Source organism: Hippocampus guttulatus, chromosome 11 (genome assembly GCF_054856545.1).
Source record: "Hippocampus guttulatus isolate MCC_2025c chromosome 11, RoL_Hgut_1.0, whole genome shotgun sequence".
Classification (NCBI taxonomy): Eukaryota; Metazoa; Chordata; class Actinopteri; order Syngnathiformes; family Syngnathidae; genus Hippocampus; species Hippocampus guttulatus.
Genome location: NC_141271.1, coordinates 11,551,014 through 11,565,255, shown reverse-complemented (window position 1 = coordinate 11,565,255; position 14,242 = coordinate 11,551,014). Strand labels below are relative to the sequence as shown.

The window sequence follows — 14,242 nt, the reverse complement described above, 5'->3', positions numbered from 1 at the left end:
TTAACAATCTTTATTGAACAAGTCACGATACAGTTCTCAGTAAACAGAAAACAAAACGAACCCTTGCCAAACAAGCAAGCACCACTTCCGCTCAGCTCGACCAATGGCACCACTTTCGCTCAGCTCGACCAATCGCGTGGCGCGTTGCTTGAAGCGTAGTCGCAGTGCACTCACACTGACACGCACAGACTGGAGACTCTGCGGTCGGTCACACACTGGCGTACGCGTGAAACAAGCTTCTCGACCTGGTGACCGCCCTCGCCAAACACCACCACTGTTTCTCCTTCCCCGAGGGCGCAGCCACCGCAACGAACGTCACTACAGGTGGGTGTCTCATGAGTTGCTGGATAAGAAGGAAAAACATTATACTAGGCGCTGACTTGACGCGTTACCGTGATGGTTGTGCGGGGTAGAAGGCTACCTGAGGCGCTTTTAGTACGCAGCGTCCAAAGTGTTAACAACCGGGTGGAGCAGAGGTACACGATGGACGGAAAGCAGCGGGTGGTCTCCGGCATGGTCACGACCGAGGACGGAGGACGTCCGTACGGGCCAAGCTAAAGAGCCGAGCTAAGGTTAGCTAGCGGCAGCGGGGCTCAGGAGGTTTTCGTGGTGGTGAGTGCGGTTAGCGACGTGGGTTGGAAGTTATTGACACAAGCACAGGATAAAGACGCGCTTTAATGTTTAAACGGGTAATATGAGTACAATGAGCTTAGTAACACAAGGCGGTGTTGTTCCGCAGACGTTACGTGCAGTTTTTTGTGCCACGGTGGCACAGGTCATTTGTCGGACACTTAATTAGGTACACCCCCCTCTGCTGTATATCAAGCAGCCTTTTCAAAATCCAGTGATGATCACGTAAAAACGTCCCAATCAAACAGTGTTGCACGTCCGTGTGTTTGCAGAGCTTCTGCATAAAATGTCATGCAGGTGGACCGAATGTTATGGTTGTTATGCCTGCCGTGTTTTTCGGGTTGAATGATTGAGAGCCACTGAGAAGAAGAAAAAAACCCAACTACTTTATAAATTATCAAGCATATTGTAGTCGTTTTACTTAAAGTCACGATCTTACGAGTTGTGATTTTGTAAGAATACAGGAGTGAAAGTCATATTGCAACGAAGCATGGTAAATGTATAATATGAGAAAAAATAGACACTATATTGGGGGGAAAAAATCCTCATGTAATTTTTCCAGAAAAAAATATTTAGAGAAAACAATTTTAATCAAATGAATGTAAAGTATGATGAGGAAAAAAAACATTTCTTAAAAAAGTGCAATATTAATCGGTAAATGTTGTAATTTTACAAGAATAAATAGCAATACATTTACAAAATCACAGGGCTAGAACTAAAGAGTCGCAATTTTTTGAGAACATACAGTAGTTTTAATATTATTAAGGTTAAAATGTAATATTATGAGGAAAGGTTCTAAATTTATGAGGGAAACTTCAATAGAAACCAATTAATGATGAGGTTAAAGTTGTAATGTGAAAAAAACCCCAAAATAGCATCATATTAATGGAGCGAAAAACTTGTAATTTTACAGTGATAAAGTTAGAGATTTATGAAAATGAAAACAAGAGGACATAAGTAGTAAAATTACAAGAATAAAATGGTGACATTAAGAGGAGATTAGTCACACTCTTACAGGAAAGCATATTATAAAGTGTCAACTCATCATTTCAGGAAAGTTAAAAGTGTGATAATTTGGAAAGAAAAACTTACAATGAGAAAAAGTTGTACTTGTACAAAAAAATCAAATTCTCTTATGAAGAAGAAATAATTTATTTTACCAAGAAGAGTTCAACTACGTGAAAGCAGTTCTAACATGAGAATTACATCTTCATGATGTGAAATGTATTCATTTTTACAAAAACAATATTGTAAAAATAATGAATGGTTTGAATGAAGTTGTAATATAAGAAATGGAGACATTTTAAGAAAATACTTTAGTTGATGTGAGGAAAGTTTTTACCATAGATATTTGAGAATATAATTTAAATTTGTGAGCAATTTAGTCCCTTTAAATACTCAGAGGAAATATATTTACATTTTACAAGAATGCAGTCCAAATGTTTACCACAACTAAATTCTAATACTGTGAAACATAAATATGTTTTGTCCTAAAAGAAAATGTTGTAAAAAGGGTCAACAACAAAAACCACATGTGAAAAAGTACTTTTTAAAGTCAGAGCTATTCAATGTTTGCCATTCAACAAAGCAAAAGTGAAATGAACTTAGTGTCATGTTATGTGAAAAATAAAGTGGAAACAATCAATTGTAACACTGTAATGCAAATGTCAGCACTCATTTATGATTCAATGAATGACATTTGTATTATTACAATGTATTTTTTCACAAAGTGGTGTTCATGGATTGTACACTTTTAGGAAATAAATGGGGCAGTTTGATGTTTTCACAGAGTTTCCTTTGGAGAATGAATCATCTAATTAATGAGGAGTGAAGCTGATCAAAACTGCCCTACTGTGCATGGGTGCCTACTAACTAAAGAGCTGCTGCTTTTCAATCACCGCATTCCACCTATGTGGTTGATTGGAAAACAGGAACGTAATTGATTAGCATTTGACGGGTTGTTTGGTTCTCAAAGTGCTTAAAGCTAACAATCCCCAAACCTGTAATGGATTGTATTAATTCCCCCTCATCTTTGTATAGGCGAGTTGCTTCAATCAATGCATCAGTGGCAAAAATGCAGAACTGATGCCATGCCATCTGCTGCTTATCCTCAATTATCATCCTCCTCCTACTCCTCCTCTCTTTCACTTGTCTCTGTGGCTGTGTGTTTTGGGACTATCACGAGGACAGCAGGCTATTTTAGAGCCGAAACTCCCAATTACCCGTTTAATCTGTCTCTCCGTATCTTCTCCCGTTCAGTGACAAATGGCACCTGTCCATAGCAAGCCTTTTGAAAATGAATTGTGAGGCTGTTTACGGTGAGGTTTCAAAACTAAATCTTCCCTTTGTTGATAGTGATGAAAGCGCTTCACATTAAACGCACATGCCGCATAAAACAAGATCACTGCCGTTTACGGGTTCTGGTTGAGAACGCAGTAAAAAGTAAAAGCCTCTTTTACAAAAGACATCCTGCACAATTGCTGCAACCGGAGTCATCTTTTATCTGCCTTTTCCTTTTAGGCGGATGCTGTGGAAGCGGTATATGCCGCAACTGTTTGCTTTGCTACAGTAGCACAACATACCACAGTCAGATTACAGTAAACCCTTTTTGACATTGAGGGTATCGTTCCCGACCCATCCGCAATAGGTGGAAACCCACCACACAAAGGGGTTTGGGCCTGTCTGAAATGCTGATTTCTTTCTTTTTTTTTTAAGGCCAATGTCAATTTAACTTTTTGGCAGATTAAAATTCTGACGTCCGATTAATCGGCCAAGTAATAAAACAAATAGATAAGGAATAAAATAACTTTTTTCCTTTAGCGCTTCCCTAAAACTTAGTTTGTAATGTGTTAAAAAAATTGGCAGGTTTTAAAATTGGTAATATTGTCCAATTAATTAATAGACTAATTCATTAATAATCAGGATAAATTGATTTTGCTATTTTATCCTGCTGATATTATGAAAGAGCGTCTTAAATTGAGTGTATATTAAATTGACAGCAAGTCACTTTTAATTCTCAAGAATATTGAACATTGGCATTGAAATGTAGAACAATAAACTATCTTAGATACATTTAAAAAAATTAAGTATGACAGACCCAGGCTCTGTTCACAAAAAAATTGCACTTCGCAAATTTTAAACAAATTGATACACTGGCACAAAAAAAATCACTAATACCTTATTCCTTCACCCCTCGAAAGGCTGGTCGCATCGTTGCATCCTCCTATTCATTCAGTCATTCATTCATTCTTTTAAAAAAAAAAATGTCTTTTTTGCCTCGGCACCCAAATTGGTCTGCGTCTAAAGCTCTATATAAATGACAGCACCCGACAACCCTGAACCAGCTTAGGAGTTTTGTAAAATGAATGGCCCAATAGTTGACTGAATCAATAGCGTGCAACAGTACAAATGTGCAACACAGGTGTGACTGAAGCACGACTGATGTAACGGAAACAATGTCCCGGTAGCTCCAAAGTGCCTTGGCTCCCTCCCTTCTAGGCGACGAGCTCACCCAAAGGATCAAAGCTGTAATTAGCTCGACATGGATTAGCTGCAGGGACTGTTTTCCACTACGCTCGCTCGCCCCCAAAGACTCAGAGGATCGCACAGGCTTCAAGCCCACTGACGTTCCTCTTTTCCCCCATTGGAAGAAAGTCAAATGAGATCATTTTTTTTAATGCTTTTCCTGAGAGCTTTCAGATAAAAGGCTCCTCGACTTCATACGCACTTTACCTGTCAAATGCTTTTTTTATTTGAATGTGTCACAGTTTGCATTTATTTGCCTTTTCTTCCCGTGCCTCGAAATGTGTTCTTGGTGCGCTTAAAAGCCATAGTGGAATCATTTTAAGCGGGTTGCGTGCACAGGCTTGACAGTCGGCTGGATGTGACTCACTGCTTTGCCACGTATCATGTCTAACTGCGTGTTGGCTGCCATTGCAATCTGCACAGCAGCAGCCTTTCTTTGATTATCTTTCTGTCGGGAGGCCCAGCACCGAACCATAAAATACTCCACAGAAACTGCACAGTTGATCGATACCTGTGACTATATCAACGAGAGCATTCCAAAAGCACATATCCGAGGCCGAGAGCAAACAGTTCATGACCGTCTGGTCCCAAAGTCCTTGGTTGCAGCAAGGGCTGTTTGGTAGAAAGAAAAATGTACTTTTACAGTAACCTATTAATGGTACAGTGGGATCTGTCAAACGCATTCTCTCTAACTCGACGTAGTTCCGATTTCAAAACAAAATTTCTCACGTGAAATAATGGAAATAGAGAACTTCTGTTCCAGAGTCAGACATTCACAATCACAAAAGCCTTGCATTTTTTTAAGTTGAATTTGTGATTCAGCAGATTTCAAGCATTAAATTTACAAAATCTTGTTCTTATACAAATAAAGCTGCCTTCCCTTTTAATACAATACTGTATCTGCAACGGCCATACAAATGTAGAATTAGGTTAACCAGTCCTCTCAGTCACATAAAAATAATAAAAGCACCACGTCTTTATTTCAAAGCACTCAATCTTAACTTTAATAACTGTTGATTCCAAAAATCTTCACCCGTTTTGCTGGGAGTTTGCATGACCTCGATGTGCTTGCATATTTTTATTTTTTTTGCCAGGTATTTTCAAAAATTTGAATGTTTTGTTTAAAGGTAGACTCTAACTATCCCCCCCCCCCAAAAAAAAATAGGACACACAACTTGAAGGAAGTTTTATTTTGAAAATTCTGTACTTTTGCATGTGCCGTTGTCAAAATGCTCATCTTCGTCACCTGATGCAAGGACAAAGTAAACCCAACATTTGAGTTAAAAAAAACAAACAACACAAGCTTCTTAGAAAATTGGAACAGAACAAATAACGAGGCAGAAGAAGAGCCTGCAACTTCCAAGAAAAATAAAGCCGTATTTAAGAGACAAGATCAGCAGTCCTACTTAAAGTACAGATTCATTGCCAGTTGACTTGCACGCACCAAACCCTTTCTGCGTAATATGCCGTGACAGGCTCGCAAATGAGGCAATGAAGCAATCGCAACTGCTTCAGCGCATGGAGCCTAAGCATTACAAGATGATCCAAAGAAATTTTCTGAAAGAAAAACAATATTCCAGCGTGGGAGCGGCATGTTAATTACCACAGCTACATTCAGTCTGATGGTGAGGTGCGTATTTCATCATTTGGTTTTATTTCTTTTATTTGTCAGAACAAGCCTTAACTTGAAACCTGTCCTGGGTGCGAAAAAGGTGGAACTCGGCTGTTTGAGAAAATGGATGGGTGCATGCTCTCTTTGGAATCCTAAAAGGACTTTTAACTGTTAAATGATCATATCCTTCAAAGGTATCCAGTTATTCGTAAAATGTGTAACAATAAAAGCTCTGTCTTAACTTCCTGTAGGTATAGTCTTGTTTTCCCACATTCTCTTTCTCTTAACCATCCATCTTAAAGCTGCTTTTTCTATCCAAGTGAGTGTTGCCAAAAAGGCAATGGAGAAGTAAAACGCACCCACAATTGATCATTTGAGGCACGGGATATTTGATGTCACACGTCCTACACAGAGCTCTCGGCAACCATTTTTAATGTGACTGGGTGGTCAGCGTTAGGTAACATCATCAGGCATCATCCACCCCACCCCACGCTGGTCGGCTCTCTTTGCTGGTCACGACTCCCTGTCAGTCCAAAGTTGAACAGCCGCCAAATCCCGGGTGATCAATGAAGCCTTTGAATTAGCGCCAGTTATTTGATGCTGAGATGGAATTGGAAATACGCGGAAGGAAAGCGTAGGAGAGAACACTGGAGAGCGCGGCAGCCCGTTAACAAACGTGCTCCGGAATGCGACGGAGGATCAAAAGGATAATAACATCGGGAGTGGTCTCGCTAATGCTTATTAGTTTGCCAAGAGTTAGTTGCTTTTAGGCATTTTGTCATTGTTACGCAAGTATTAAAACCAGCCGCGGTGCAGTTTATGGAGTCAAAATGTAAGTCTCATCACCATGGTTTGAATGCAGAAGCTGACTGCGTATTATTGCACCCACTGCTTTTGTGCTCTCCTCTTTCTCAGCTATTCCTTCAGTGGTTTTAAAGCCTCTGGTCTGCTCTGTGGTTGGTATGCTCAAGGTCAACCTTTGTGTTGAAGCTCTCTGACCAGGCGTTGTAGCAGCAAAAGATCCCCCAATGCGTTTTTTTTTGGGGGGGGGGGGTTGTAATTCACTGTGATCTCTAGTTTGTGTCATGTCTGTATTACTTTTAATACAGCATTTTATTCGATTTCCTCAATCAGTGGAAGTGAAAATTGTACTTTTGAGACAAAATCCATTCATGCCACCAGGTGTTTAATGCTGATCCATAAGCTGTTTATTGGTTCCTTTGTGCCAATATAAACCGATCTCTTGAACTGGAGTAGCAGAGCACAGACATCCACCAAGGCAAAAGACTTGTTGGAGTGAAAAATCATCACTTTTTAAGGCCACAGGATTTCACTAGGCCCGTGTTGGTGCAGTGTCTTCTGATGGACCGCTTTGCCCCCATGCAAGTGGAACTGCAACTCTTAACAGCAATTTAGCTGAGGCTGAGTCAACAGCATCGCTGCTGCTTTCAGTCCGATAGTGCACTCCCATTTTGCCTCCGTTGCCTCTTGACCCAATTACAGTCATCAAAATTAGCACAATGGAAATCATTCGCAATGATCAGTTGATGAGTTCAGTGTTTTTCAATCTTTTTCGAGCCAGGGCACGTTTCTTTTCATTGAAAAATTCCCGCGACACACCACAAGCTGAAAATCTAATAATTTAACAATTAAAGTGTTGTATTGTTATTATAAGGTTTTTTTTAAACCAATGAAGAATAACGTTATAACACCTTGAATAGGAATCAAATAAACATCAATGAAATATTTTATTATCTTTTATTTTTATTCTCACCCAGCGTGGTAAATGGTTTGGATGAACACAGATCTGATATCCTGGCAGCAATCGATGAAAGACCCACAATGCGCTTCCACAACTCTCAGTCTTTCTCTGTTATTCGTTTTTAAAGTAGTCAGGCTATTTCTTTAGCCGCTTCGGGTTCGAACGTCTCATTTACAAGTTTCGCCACAAGTTCAGCGACATGGTAACTTGCTTTCAGGGCTCAGTGGGCACGTTGCTTGTTTCTCCGTGTGTCACGCAGGCGAACAAAATACTCCTCATTTTTGTTTTGAAGTGAAGCGTGTTTTGCTTAAGAGATCGAGTTTAAGCTTACTTGGGACCATAACGATGTTGCAGAGCTTTTCACCACATACCAAGTACAACGTAGTCGATGCCGTTGCATCTCCGGTAAAAGTAAATCCAAATGAAAGATAGCTTTCGTTGGATTACCTCGCGCCAGAAACTTTGCTTGTCTCAAAGGCAATTGGCTAGCTGTTGCTGCTACCTACTGGTATGGAAGAGTACTACATGATTACTTTGCCAGGCGATAGGCCGCACAGAATTGGAATTATTTCCCACGGCACACCTGACAATATCTCGCGGCACACCAGTGTGCTGCGGCACAGTGTTTCAAAAACACTGGATTAGTTGACTTGCCTTCCCCATCCATTTTCAAGACTTTTCTCCAGATCCTTATAAATATTTAACCCATACTTGCTGAGCACCTATTCCAGCTCACCACAGAGTTACATGAAAACAAAAATGTTGCCTAACAATCCAATGAACGGCAATCAAAGCAATACCCCTCCCTTCTCTCAGAAGTAACATACACTAAGATCTTTGTCGACCGCGCGTGTATGCGCATCGTGTTAGCATCCAAGTTCTCTGTGTGAGTCTCACGATGAGGCTTGGCGCTCCTGGTGTTCACCCGCGCCCTCTCTGCATGTTTGTTGTGGCTCGCCCTGACTAATTGGTGGAACACTGTGTGTACCCGCGCGTATGCCAGCGAGCGATCGTGTGTTGCAACATGGGCCCATCCCAGCACGTCTGGCCCTGCAGCTGCAGTTGCTAATTTTAGCCCTGGATGTGCGTACGCTTCAGTTCCCCTCACCTGGCCTATGAGCGCTGAGAGAAGGATGATGCTGAGAGTGTAGACGATTCTTCCCTCCATCTGTATCGCACATCGCCATTGCTCTTTTGTGTTTTAGACATTAATTCACAAGCTTCTGGATATATTTGGCCTGCCCAAATATGTCAGTTTTTCTATCCTGGAGGGAGAATCATTGATATGCCCAGGAACATATTGACTGTGCTTTACTGTCTGACGATGGATGACCTTTGCTTCCCCAAACGTCAGTGGCATGCGGTTTAGACTCTACCTGTCTTCCTCTCCAAGTTCACAGGTCTCTTTGAAAATAACGAAAAATCCTTCTCCACAGCTGAATTTGCTTTTAATGAAGCTCTTTCTATTCCTGAGGTGACAGCCCGTTCCGCCGCTAAGCGTTTGATTCTCGAAATGATCAAGACAGCCCGACGGGGCGGTGAGTACAGCCACCAGTTTCACCGTGGTTGGGTATTAGCAGTTAATCCTCCTTCCTAGGGAAAGTGTTTGGATGAACCGTAAGCGTGTGGGTGTTCCTCAAAGACCTCCTGCAAACAAGCAATGCACCAAGAAAGGATGTTTCCCGGTTTCCTCTGAGTTGCATGAATACTTTGGCATTTTGTTTGCTATATGCTAACTTTGATGTGACGATCTAATTTGTTTGGATATTTGCTTGAAGGGGAAAAAAGCAGTCTGAAGTGGCACAAACCAGCACAGAACTTGTTCCTGCTCAATAATTCATGGTTGAGTGAGCTAAGATGGCTTGGGGTCAGCCTTCATGTTTAGAGTAACTGCAAATAATATACCGTATTTTCCACACTACAAGGCGCACTGGATTATGAGGCGCACCTTCAAAGAATGACCTATTTTGTCATTGTTTTCATATATTGGACGCACCGCGTTATAAGACACAATCTACAATGAATCACTAGATGGAGGTACGCTCAAGGAAATGCCAACAGAACACTACACTAAATTACACCCTGACTTATATAGCGACGATCAGATGTCAGTAAAACTTATTTAATAAAGCAGCGACACAGTTCACTTAACCAACAGCAAGTTATAACATTGACTCGTTAACGTTGAACTCTCTTGCCGCTGCTCTATTTCCGTGTTCAACTGCGAAACCGATCGCCTTGAGTTTGAACTCTGCATTGTAAGCATGTCTCAAGCAAGGGGCCATTTTGGGGTTGACATATTACCGTAATGACCATACACAAGGCGCATCGGATTTTAAGGCGCTGTGAGCTTTCAAGAAAATGGAAGGCTTTTAGGTGTGCACCTTTTAGTGCGGAAAATACGGTACATTGCAAAATCATGGTCGACCAGTGGTAACACGTCCTCTGTACAGTTCGCAGGGATTGTATTTGTTAGAGTTTCCGTCTCAGCGAAGGCCATCCTGTGTGGAGTGTGTATCTTTTCCCTGTTCTTGCGTGGGTGTTCCCTGTGTATCATTTTTCCAGACCTCACATGGTGGGTGGGGGGTGGGGGGCTTCCACTCTAAGCTGTCTTTTGACCTCCTCACCAACGTCCTTGCTTTTATTTCAGATTGCTCTCAATTTTGTTTTTCTTTTCGATCCTGTCACAATGAGTCGATGTCAAAGTGCTCAGGAACTTTAGCTTTACAGATGTCATATCTGCTCTGCAAAATGTCCTTAAAATATACAGCAAAAGCGGTGGTTTCACTGTGGAGATCATTTCTGGTAAAGGCCATCCTTGTAAATATTTAAAGCCTGTCTCCTGCCTAACAGCAGCTGTGACTGACAATGTCTTGAAGTCTTGGTTTATCATGATTTTGAACACCTCGGTGTAATGAGTTACCAAGTGTGTAATGAGTAAAGAATGTCGTTCGATTCTGGAGGCACACTACTCGGTGCCCACTAGAAAGCTATTTGAGATTTGTATTTCACCTATTTGTTGATTTTGATTCCATTGTATTTCTTTTTCCACATAACTTAATCATTCTTGAATTGTTTGCTGCTTTTTCACTGTGTTGCAATTACTCGGCTTGACTGAGCTGTTGTTTAGTGCTTTTTCATTTGTCAAAAGATGATACTTCCAGGTGCTCTTTCAAGAACCTGTTCAGCAAGCGTGCTGACCCGAAGTGCCGTAAAGCGCTGCTGGTTGATTAGTCGTCAAGCAACGAACCTTTGAGGATGCAAGGCCAAAAATAAAACGCACAACAATAACTAACACACAATGGCTTAGTCCTGTTGGTGTACTTTAGCTATTGCCCCAGCACTATTATACTCCACAGTCACTACTTTTCTGCAGCACTCCAATTTCTTGTTGCCCTCACTCTCCACTGCATGAAGTTGGTCTCCTTGCTCTTGCCAACAAGAATATGCCGGAAACGGGTCACTTGCAATGTATAGTTAAATAAATCTTTCATAGGCAATAAATGGACTGAACTGAATCAGTCACTTAGACCTGCAGTCTAAGTGTTCTAGTGATGCAATTATTGTGTGTTTACCACTCTGAGATAAGACTGTGACAATAGTGGATTCGAATTGCATAAATATTCGAGACAGTTGTTTTCGATGGAAAGTCTTGCCCTAGCCAGACTACAAATCAACAAACGAACAGTACACGTTGTGTTTGAAGTCCATTAGTTGGCTTTGTTCCAACCATGGCCACTATTTAGCGCGGTGTAGAAGTCTTTTTTTTTTTTTAATCCTATTGTAATATACGTTTGAAGTGCAGTCAACAGGATGGGTTGGTGCTTAGCTAGTCCTTTTCAAACACTGCTGCAGACAATGAGCCAATCTTGTATATTCCAGGAGTGGCTCATGTAAGGAAGTTTGTTTATTGTCATTTGTTGGACCTTATTAAATGTCTGACATATTGTCTAAGTATTTTAATAGTGACAGCTATTTGGCAAGCTAAATACGGTATTGGGATCATGGCTTCCCATGGTGGATGAAAAAGATATTTTGTTTGATGCTGTTGTGAACACAACAGAAAACCAAATATTCTTGCCACAGTGAGACCTTTTTGAATAATTTATTCTCACAGCAGATTTGCATGCACTCGAGTCACTTCATGATGAGTTAAAACTGTTAAATTGGACTTGAGTGAACCTTTCCACAGCTCTAGGCACCTTCAAAATTACTTGTGTTATCTCATGTGTTTCAAATAATGACTGTCGCCTTCATTTCCCTCACCTTTGAGCTCGTGCTGTCTGTTAGACAGCCTAATAGGTGAAGAGTCGTGCTCCTAGGGGAAAAAAAGCTTTTTAAAGCCGCTCGCATGACCAGCAGCACTTCATGCTCAATGCTAACGCCAGCGTATTGTTATGCTAACATAACACGGAACTGTTTTGCTATTTAGGCCTTATTACTGACTGAGCATATTAACGTTAAAGCCAAAAGTGTGTTTCGGGATGACGGATATGCCGAGCTTTTACTTGACAAGATGTGATTCACTCTCGACAGACGTGACTGCTGCTCTGCACTCTCCTTGAGTCCTTCCTCTGAGATGCGTACATGGGTTTCTATGTGAGAGTCCTTCTGATGAATACAAGGCTGCTTCCAAAATGCTTAATCAGCTGGAGTGCTCAAAAATGTGTGCATCTGAGGGATAAGCGACGTACTCTCTTCGCTTGCGGAGTCCTGATTATTATTATTTTTCCCGCGGCTTCTACCATATTACCCCCCCCCCCCCCCTCCCCAAAAGTACTTGACAATGCAAATTATTCACTTCATGGTTTTGACCCTAAACTCAATATGTTTGTGTCATTTACAGTTAGTTATATTTTTTTATTCATGCTAAACTTGTCTAACCATGATTCGAGGAGTCACAGCAACCATCTGTTTACTTTAGTCTGTGATCATGGCCTCACCTTCAGGCACCAAAATTAGTTATAGTTATAGTAGTAGTCGTCAGCAAAGTAAAAAACATGGAGTAGTCGTTTGCTGCCTCACTGCACTTGCTTCAATTCAGGTTCTTAATTTCCATGATTTATTCAACCATCGATCACATTTTTCCCAACGTAAACATGATTTTATTTTATTTTTTTACCATTGGGGTCAAGCAACATCAGATTTTTTTTTGATAGTCACATCAACGAATCAATGACTTAATTTATGTTTTCACATGTCAAATAGCTACTGATGCAAGTGTTAGCATCTGAATACAAGACCTCTCTCCTTGCCACAGGTATGCTCTGTGCCAACCTCATATTGTATATGTTGCTGACGCAGTGTTAAGTCAATTCTGCACAATTTTCTGCAGAGAATTGCCCCAAATTGTGGTACACATTCTATCAAAGGTGTGACAGAATTTGTCTTATTGCGTCACAACAGTCTAGTTGCATCTGGGCCAAGTTGGGCACAGTTCCGCCAGACCCACGTGGTGAGAAAATTAGCTTCAAGTTAGTTCGTACACAAAGTTTTAATACGTATTGTCACCACCTACGGAATTGTAGTGGGACAGTGTCACCTTGCCTGTCTTGGTATTTCAGTCAAAAACGAGTTGGTTGAAACCTTGGTCACAGTGTCAATTCAATGGTCGAGAGTGAGGTCATCTGTTGAGGATTCTATGAATTTTTCTTCTGCTGTCCCTGCCAGATGTGTATATTCAGTTTAATAAGTACTTACACTTTAAAACACAGCAATACCAGTACTTCTGTTAAATGATGATTATGTCTGCTCTTGTCTTAGGTGACCCTCAAAGATGTGTGACCTAGCCGAAAACCATTCGACTCTCCCTGTGGAGATCTGAGTTGTCGCTCACCGAGGTAAGAAAAGAAAAGCCGACAGTATGTGCCTAACTAGTCTTTTAAACAGGCTCTTAAATGAACTAGTGTGGAGTCTTGAGCTGGCTACACAGATACTGATTCTTAACATCTTGAGTGCTTTTGAGTTTGTGGATTTGCCAAACTCAAAGTTGATTGCACACGTAAGAATTTGCGATCACGAATGGTGGACTGGATTATGTTAATGATTGTTAGCCCTGACCGTTTTCTGAGCAGATCAGCTAAGTAGGGAAAATTCCTTTAAAGACACCCCACACCACAGAGTAATCACTGACGCATCTGATAATCGAGCCTTCGCTGACTGTGATTGGAAGGTTGGGTAAAAGCTCGGATTCGTCCAGATTTCTGGAATGGGTGTATTGTTTTACATCAGCTGCCTCTCTGATGTTTTTAACAGGTCACTGCACAGTATTAAATATGATCTTACATTTTGTGGTGACAGCATTTTTTTCAGAAAAGTTAATAGTCGTCATTTTGCTGGCTTCACATTCTTGTGTTTCTTGTTCTTTGTCCATTGTTCATGTCCCCGATTGCAATATGCACCTTCCGATAAATCGAATCTGCGTCTGTCCATCCCGCCATGGTTTTTGTCGTTTCTCTGCATTTGATCAACATTTCCTTCAATTTTGTTTTCAGCTCCACTGTAACTTGATGTTTATTGTAGTAACAGTACTTAACACGGCAGAATACAAATAACTTCATGTTACATTTGATACTAATGAAAGTCGCCCAAATAGGCGCTCACGGATGCTACTTGAGCGAAACAGAGTACATATGATTTGCTTAATGCATCTTGATTATGTAAATATCGGGAGTTACAGTTGTGCACACATGTTTGATTTGCATGCCATGGCA

At 40.9% G+C, this 14,242-nt stretch overlaps 1 protein-coding gene across 3 annotated transcripts in view; it reads left to right on the top strand.

Annotated features, from left to right (window-relative positions):
• Positions 1–193: 193 nt before the first annotated feature.
• The window catches only part of LOC147198075 (hyccin 2), a 34,225-nt gene continuing 20,176 nt past the window's right edge, over positions 194–14,242 (top strand). For all 3 annotated transcript variants that reach the window (XM_086124183.1, XM_086124184.1, XM_086124182.1), the window contains exons 1-2: positions 194–324; positions 13,293–13,369. The gene's annotated coding sequence lies outside the window, so the exon portion shown is untranslated. The remainder of the gene's footprint in view (positions 325–13,292; positions 13,370–14,242) is intronic.